Raw genomic sequence first — 8,864 nt, 5'->3', positions numbered from 1 at the left:
TGAGAACGGACAATGGATTGGAATACTTGTCAAATGAATTTTCTAAATTTTGTAAAGTTAAGAGCATTGCTAGACATAGGACTGTTAGGGATACTCCTCAACAGAATGGATTAGCCGAAAGGATGAATATGACTATTCTGGAAAGGGTAAGATGCATGTTAGCCACTTCAGGTCTGCCCAAGACCTTTTGGGCAAAGGCGGTGACCCCTGTTGTATGTCTTATTAATAGGTGTCCTTCCTCAGCTCTAAATTTTAAAACCCCTCAAGAAATCTGGTCAGGTAAGCCTGCTAATTATCAGGGTTTAAAAGTTTTTGGGTGCATAGCCTATGCCCACATTAGAACTGATAAATTAGAGCCAAGGGCTATTAAATGCATTTTTGTTGGATACCCAGAGGGGGTTAAAGGTTATAAGCTCTAGGTTCCAGAACCTGGAAACAAAAATGTATTATTAATAAGGATGTAGTTTTTAATGAAACTGCAATGGGAGAAAACCAAGAAATTCAGATAAAATTATTAGGCACTCTAATACTAGTGACCTGCAGCTTAAGGGGGAGCAACCCTCCACTTCTCATAGCCATTTAGAAATAGATGCTGCAAATTCTGAGGAGCAAAACTCAAAAACAGAAACCTCCGAATTAAGTAAAACCTACCTTCTAGCACAGGATAGGGAGAGGGGAGGTCATAAGACCTCCTCAAAGGTATGGGGAAGCTGATATGACAACCTTTACTCTTTCTGTTGCTGAAATAGAAATTGAGGTGGAGCTTAAGACTTTTAGAGAGGCCATAGATAGTAAAAAGGATAAAAAATGGATTCTTGCAATGAAAGAAGAAATGAAGTCTCTAAACAAGAATAAGACATGGGTGATGGTACCTAGACCGTAAAAACAAAAACTCATAAGATCCAAGTGGATCTTTAAGAGGAAAGAGGGAATCCCTAGAGTTGAACCACGTAGGTATAAAGTTAGGTTAGTGGCTAAGGGATTTACACAAAGGAAAGGGGTAGATTATAATGAAATATTTTCCCCTGTTGTGAGGCATAGTTCAATTAGAATTCTATTATCTTTTGTTGTTGTACATGACTTACATTTGAAACAACTTGATGTTAAAACTGCTTTCTTGCAAGGTACTTTAGAAGAAACAATTTATATACAACCTTCTGAGGGTTTTGATATAGAAATGAATAAAAATCATGTATGTTTATTAAAGAAATCTTTATATGGTCTAAAACAATCACCTAGACAATGGTATAAACGATTTGATTCTTACATGATTTAAAATGATTTTTGTAGAAGCAATTATGATGACTGTGTTTATTATAAATCATGTGATAAATGTCATATATATTTGCTATTATATGTTGATGACATGTTGGTTGCTTGTGGAGACTTGGATATGTTAAATCAAATTAAGTGCATGCTTAAATATGAATTTGAAAATGAAAGACTTAAGACCTGTTAAAAGAATACTTGGTATGGAAATAACTAGAGAAAGGAATAAAAAGTTTCTCTACTTGTCTCAAAAGTCTTATATTTCAAAGGTATTAAAAAGATTTGGAATGAGTCATGTTAAATCTATTTCTGTTCCCGTTGCACAACATGTTAAATTGTCTAGAAAATAGTCTGAAACTAAAAATGAGTCACTGTTCGTGAATAGAATATCTTATGCTAGTATGGTTGGTAGTGTAATGTATGCTATGGTATGTTCTAGACCTGATCTATCTTATGCTGTAAATCTAGTGAGTAAATTTATGAGCAAACCTGGAAAACCACATTGACATGCTTTGAAACAAATTTTTCAATACTTGTTTGGAGCAAAACAACAAGGATTAATATTTGGAAAAAGGGATATGCATTGTGAAATAGGGTTAAAAGGATATGTAGATTCTGACTATGCTGGAAATCTAGTTACTAGGAAGTCTTTGTCTGGTATGGTCTTTTCTTTTTTAGGTAGTGCTATTAGTCGGAAATCACACATGTAGTCGGTGGTATTTGCTATATTGTTTAGGTAGTGCTATTTTCTATATGGATAAAAGGACTGTGTCTAGAATTATGAATGTATAGTAGAACCGTTATAATTTATTGTGACAATCGAAGCAATATTCATTTGGCTAGGAATCATATTTATCATGATAGGTCCAAGCATATAGATGTTAAGCTGCATTTTGTGAGAGATATTATTTCTAATGGTGAAATAAAAGTAAGGAAAATTTTAACATAGGATAATCCTTCTGATATGATGACTAAAGTGGTACCTAAATCCAAGTTTGAACATTGTTCAAACTTGGTTAACCTTGGAAGTTGCTAGTGTTTGTTTTGTAGGAACCGCCATAGGAGATGCTAAGGAGGTGCAAGGGTCACAAGCTTGCCAAGGTGGAGAATTGTTGGAGTGTCAAGCATGAATCTGGGCTGTCCATTTGATTAGAGATCCAACGGCTATTGTACATTTTCATTCAGGGGGCAATGATGTAATTTGCTCTTAATTAAATTGTAAATTGAAAACAACAGGAGAGGGGATTCAACCGAGACTTTCTTTTCCAGAGGAGACTTGCCTTCACCTGCGAGAGTGAGAGCAGCAACTCGAGAGAGAGTCTTCAGTTGCGCGAGAGAGAGGGGCTTCTTCAATAGCCGCGAGAGAGAGGGTATCTTCAACAGGTGGGTTTCCTTGCGGCCAGCGTTGGTTCGCGCCTGGGTAAGCTAAGATAGGGAACACATATCTATGTTTTGGGAGGGTTTCTTTCAGAGAAATTAGGAAGGAAGATAGGAAGAAGCTTAGGGTTCTTCGCAGGTGCGAAAAGGGGTTTTCTTGGGTCGTTCTTGAGCTGATTTTTGGAGGAGATCGGTAAGCCATAGAGGTAAATCTGTGTACATATATTTATTTCCACCATCTTTAATAAAGCATCTCCAAAGGTGAGTTCCTGTCGTGGATGTAGGCCAATTTTTGGGTCGAACCACGTAAATGTGTTCTTATGGTTTTTGTGATTTTTGCATGTCTATATTTTGCTGAAATTATTGTGGCTTTACTGAATAATTCAGAGGTGAATTATTCACCTCTAAATAATTCACACAATCAGGTTATTGTGTGAATAACCTGATAGCTTTTTCTAATTTACAGATTTTAATCAATTATAAATCTTCTTGGCAGTGATCATTAACCACAATACAAATTTGATTTTATTTTTGCAGCAATCACAACCACACCTAAGCTAAAATCTCCTTATTTCAACGTGTGCGTGTGTGTCAAGCCTGATCAAGAAAATATTTATTCAACAATCAACATTCAGCAAAACTGCAAAAATCACAAGAACGTATTTACATGGTTCGGCCCAAAAATTGGCCTACATCCACGGCAGGAACTCACCTTTGGAGATGCTTTACTAAAGACAGCTCAAGAATCAGCTCAAGAATGACCCAAGAAAACCCCTCTTCACACCTGCAAAGAACCTTAGGCTTCTTCCTATCTTCCTCCCTGATTTCCCAGAAAGAAACTCTAACAAAACCTAGATTTGTGCCTTCCCCTTACCTGTGCGTGAACCTCTGCTGATAGCTAGAGACCTCAAACGCCGAACCCTTCTCCTACCGTATCCCTCTCTCTCGCGCTGCGGTTGAAAGCTATCTCTCGGCTGGCGAAGACTCTTAGGTTGCAGGTGCTCTCTCGCACAGGTGAACACTCTTGGGTTCTCCAAGCAAGAAGTCTCCGCTAAAATTCTGAAGCAGAAAATTGAACCCACGGCCTTGCTGTTTCTATTTTACAAATAAAAAACAAGTAAATTACATCAATTCCCCCCAATGCAAAACACACACAGCAGCCGTTGGATCTCTACATCAGATGGACGGCCAAGATTCATGCTTGACACTCCAACAATTCTCCACCTTGGCAAGCTTGTGACCCTTGCACCTCCTTAGCATCTCCTATGACGGTTCTTGCAAAACAAACACTAGCAACTTCCAAAGTTAACCAAGTTTGAACAATTTTCATACTTGGATTTAGGTACTACTTTAGTCGTCATATTAGAAGATTATCCTCTATTGAAATTTTCCTTACTTCTATTTCACCACTAAAAATAATATCCTTCACAAAATGCAGCCTAACATCAATATGCTTGGACCTATCATGATAAACATGATTCCTAACCAAATGAATAGTACTTAGATTGTCATAATAAATTATAACGGTTCCACTATACATTCCTAACTCTAGACACAGTCCTTTTATCCATATAGCCTCCTTAAAGGCTTCACTCATGACAATATATTCAGCCTACGTGGTAGACAAGGCTACCACCGAGTGCATGTGTGATTTCCAACTAATAGCACTACCTAAAAAAGAAAAGACCATACCAAACAAAGACTTTTTGGTATCTAGATTTCCAACAAAGTCAGAATCTACATATCCTGTTAACCCTATTTCACAATGCATATCCCTTTTTCCAAATATTAATCCTTGCTGTTTTGCTGCAGACAAGTATTGAAAAATTTGTTTCAAAGTATGCCAATGTGGTTTTCCAAGTTTACTCATAAATCTACTCACTTGACTTACAACATAAGATAGATTAGGTCTAGAACATATCATAGCATACATTACACTACCAGCCATAGTAGCATAAGGTATTCTATTTATAAACAGTAACTCATTTTCAGTTTCAGGACATTGTTTTCTAGATAATTTAACATGTTGTGCAATAGGAACAGAAGTAAATTTAACAAGACTCATTCCAAATCTTTTTAACACCTATGAAATATAAAACTTTTGAGACAAGTAGAGAAGCTTTTTATTCCTTTCTCTTGTTATTTCCATACCAAGTATTCTTTTAATAGGTCCTAAGTCTTTCATTTCAAATTCATATTTAAGCATACACTTAACTTGATTTAACATATCAAGTCTCCACAAATAACCAACATGTCATCAACATATAATAGCAAATATATATGACATTTATCACATGATTTATAATAAACACAATCATCATAATTGCTTCTACAGAAATCATTTTGAATCATGTAAGAATCAAATCTTTTATACCATTGTCTAGGTGATTGTTTCAGCCCATATAAAGATTTCTTTAATAAACATACATGATTTTTATTCATTTCTGTATCAAAGCCCTTAGAGGGTTGCATATAAATTGTTTCTTCTAAAGTACTATGCAAGAAAGCAGTTTTAACATCAAGTTGTTCTAAATGCAAGTCATGAACAACAACAAAAGATAATAGAATTTTAATTGAACTATGCCTCACAACAAGGGAAAATATTTCATTATAATCTACCCTTTTCCTTTGTGTAAATCTCTTAGTCACTAACCTAATTTTATACCTAGGTGGTTCAACTCCAGGGATTCCCTCTTTTCTTTTAAAGATCCACTTGGATCCTATAAGTTTCTATTTTTCCGGTCTAAGTACCATCACCCATGTCTTATTCTTGTTTAGAGACTACATTTCTTCTTGCATTGCAAGAATCCATTTTTCAACCTCTTTACTATCCATGACCTCTCTAAAAGTCTTAGGCTCCACCTCAATTTCTGTTTCAGCAATAGAAAGAGCAAAAACTGTCATATCAACTTCCCCATACCTTTCAGGAGGTCTTATGTCCCTCCTCTCCCTATCCTGTGCTAGAAGGTAGGTTTTACTTAATTCAGATGTATCTGTTTCTGAGTTTTGCTCCTCAGAATCTGTAACATTTGTTTCTAAATGGCTATGAGAAGTGGAGGGTTGCTCCACCTCAAGTTGCAGGTCACCAGCATCAGAGTGCCTAACAATGTCATCTGAATTTTCTGATTTTCCCCCAATTTTAGTTTCATTAAAAATTACATCCCTACTAATAATACATTTTTGTTTTCCAAGTTTTGCAACTCAGAGCTTATAACCTTTAACCCCCTCTGGGTATCCCACAAAAATACATTTAATAGCCCTAGGTTCTAATTTATCAATTCTAATGTGGGTATAGACTATGCACTCAAAAACTTTTAAACCCTGATAATTAGCAGGCTTACCCAACCAGATTTCTTAAGGGGTTTTAAAATTTAGAGCTGAGGAAGGACACCTATTAATAAGGCATACAGCAGTGCTCACAACCTCTGTCTAAAAGGTCTTGGGTAGACCTGAAGTGGCTAACATGCATCTTGCCCTTTCCAGAATAGTCCTATTCATCTTTTCAGTTAATCCATTCTGTTGGGGAGTATCCCTAACAGTCCTATGTCTAGCAATACCCTCAGCTTTACAAAATTCAGAAAATTCATTTGACAAGTATTCTAATCCAATGTCTCTTCTCAGTGTTTTAACTTTTCTACCAACTTGAGTTTCAACTAAGTTTTTTCATTCTTTAAACTTTTCAAAAGTATCTCTTTTATGTTTTAGAATATAAATCCATACTTTCCTAGAAAAGTTATCTATAATTGATAGAAAATACCTAGAACCACCATGAGAACTAATCGTAGTAGGCCCCCACAAGTTTGAATGTATATAATTAAGAGTCTGTTTTGTGGTGTGAGTGGACTTCTTAAAGCTAGCCCTAGTAGACTTACCCAAGACACACTCCTCACAGAATGACAATTCCTCAAGTTTCCTATCCCCAAGCAGCCCCTATTTCTCTAGCTCCTTTAGGCCCTGTTGGCTAACATGTCCCAGCCTCTTATGCCACAAGGAAACTTGATTTTCTATCATGTGATTGATAGGTAAAGCCTCACCAATCACTGTCTTTCCTACCAAGGTGTACAACCAATTCTTTAGCACCTCTTTCATTACTACCAGTGAACTTCTACATACTCTTAGGCTACCTCCTTCAGACTTAAACGTGTACCCTGTCTTATATAAGCTACCAAGAGAAATCAAGTTTCTCATCAGCTCAGGTATGTACCTCACATCTCTTAGCACTCTTTTAATCCCATCATGCATTAGAAGCCTCACTGTCCCAATACCCTGTATTTTACATGACTTATTGTTTTCTAGGACAACATGACCTCTTTCTAAGCATGTAAAGGACTCAAACCAATTTTTTAATGGACACATGTGGAAGGAACATCCTGAATCTAACATCCATTCTTTTCCCGAATCTTTCTCAGAGACATTCAACACTTCTGCACTATCATACCCATCTAAAACTAAGGCTGCGTTACCCTTTGGTTCAGAGGTGGTGGCATTGGCATCATTTTTCCTTTCAAGGCAGTTCCTCTTAAAATGCCATTCCTTATGACAAACAAAACACTTTAGTGCTTTACTTTTAGACTTTGATCTAGACCTATTGTATTTTCCTTTCTTGTCCCTCTTTTCAGATCTACCTCTCACATTTAACCCTTCCCCTGATTTAGACTCAAACTTAGTGTGCAATCCCCTAGAGTGCAAAAGTGCTTGCACATCTTCTAAAGTCAGTCTCTCTCTCCCATACATCATAGTTTCTTTAAGATTATCATATGTGGTATCAAGAGAACTCAATAAAAGAATTGTCTTGTCTTCTTCATCTACACTAATATCAATATTAGTAAGATTCAAAATAATTTTATTAAATTCATCTAAATGTTCATCAATAGATGTTTCAGGGGTCATTCTAAAGGCATAGAGTCTAGTCTTCTTATGGAATCTGTTTGTTAGGGATTTTGTCATGTACAAACTTTCTAGTTTTGACCAAACTCCAACTGTCGTGTCCTGATTGGCAACTTCCTTAAGCACTTTGTTTCCTAGAAACAAGATAATGGCACTATGTACCTTTTGGAGGATTTCGAGCTTTACTTTGTCGGTGGAGGGTAAACTTGGTTTCCCCTCTCGTGAAGTGGAAGCCCCTTTATTTTCTCCAAGAAGAGCCTCCTCAAGCCTCTGCTGTACTAATATGACACGCATCTTAATCCTCCATATTTCAAACTTAGCGATCCCCATCACATAGTCAGGCTCTAATACCACTTGTTGTGTGAATAACTGATTGCTTATTATAATTGATTAGAATTAGTAAATTAGAATAAGCAATCAGGTTATTCACACAACAAGTGGTATTAAAGCCTGACTATGTGATGGGGACTGCTAAGTTTGAAATGGAAAAATTCATCAGAAAAAATGACTTTGGTTTATAGAAGATTAAGATGCGTGCCATCTTGGTATAGCAGGGGCTTGAGGAGGCTCTTCTTGGAAAAAAGAAGGGGGCTTCCACTTCACAAGAGGGGAAACCAAGTTTACCCTCCATCAACAAAGTGAAACCCGAAATCCTCCAAAAGGCACATAGTGCCATTATTTTGTCCTTAGGAGACAAAGTGCTTAGGGAAGTTGTCAATGAGGATACAACAGCTGGAGATTGGTCAAAACTGAAAAGTTTGTATATGACAAAATCCCTAACAAACAGACTTCATAAGAAGGCTAGACTTTATACCTTTAGAATGACCCCTAGAACATCTATTGATGAACATTTAAATGAATTTAATCAAATTTATCTAAACTAAAATTCATCTAAACTAAAATTCATCTATTGATGAGCATTTAGATGAATTTAATAAGCAATCAGGTTATTATGGCTTATTCTAATTTACAAATTTTAATCAATTATAAATCTTCTTGGCAGTGATCATGAACCACAATACAAATATGATTTTATTTCTGCAGCAATCACAACCACACCTAAACTAAAACTTGCTTATTTTAACGTATGCGTGTGTGCCAAGCCTGATCAAGAAAATATTTATTCACCAATCAACAGATTGTATCCTCCAAATCTGGACAATAGTGGTTATTTGAAACTTGAAATAATTAAGCTTGTAATTTTAAAAGTACTAACACTCAAATGAGGTGCTTATTCTTAAAGATGAAATAACAAGCTAATAGAAGTCATGCACATAAATTATTCTAAACTTATTATAAGAGGAAAAGAAATAATTGCTCCTAAAATAGAC

This window comes from Malania oleifera, chromosome 6 (genome assembly GCF_029873635.1).
Source record: "Malania oleifera isolate guangnan ecotype guangnan chromosome 6, ASM2987363v1, whole genome shotgun sequence".
Taxonomy (NCBI): domain Eukaryota; kingdom Viridiplantae; phylum Streptophyta; class Magnoliopsida; order Santalales; family Ximeniaceae; genus Malania; species Malania oleifera.
This window is presented reverse-complemented; position numbering follows the sequence as displayed.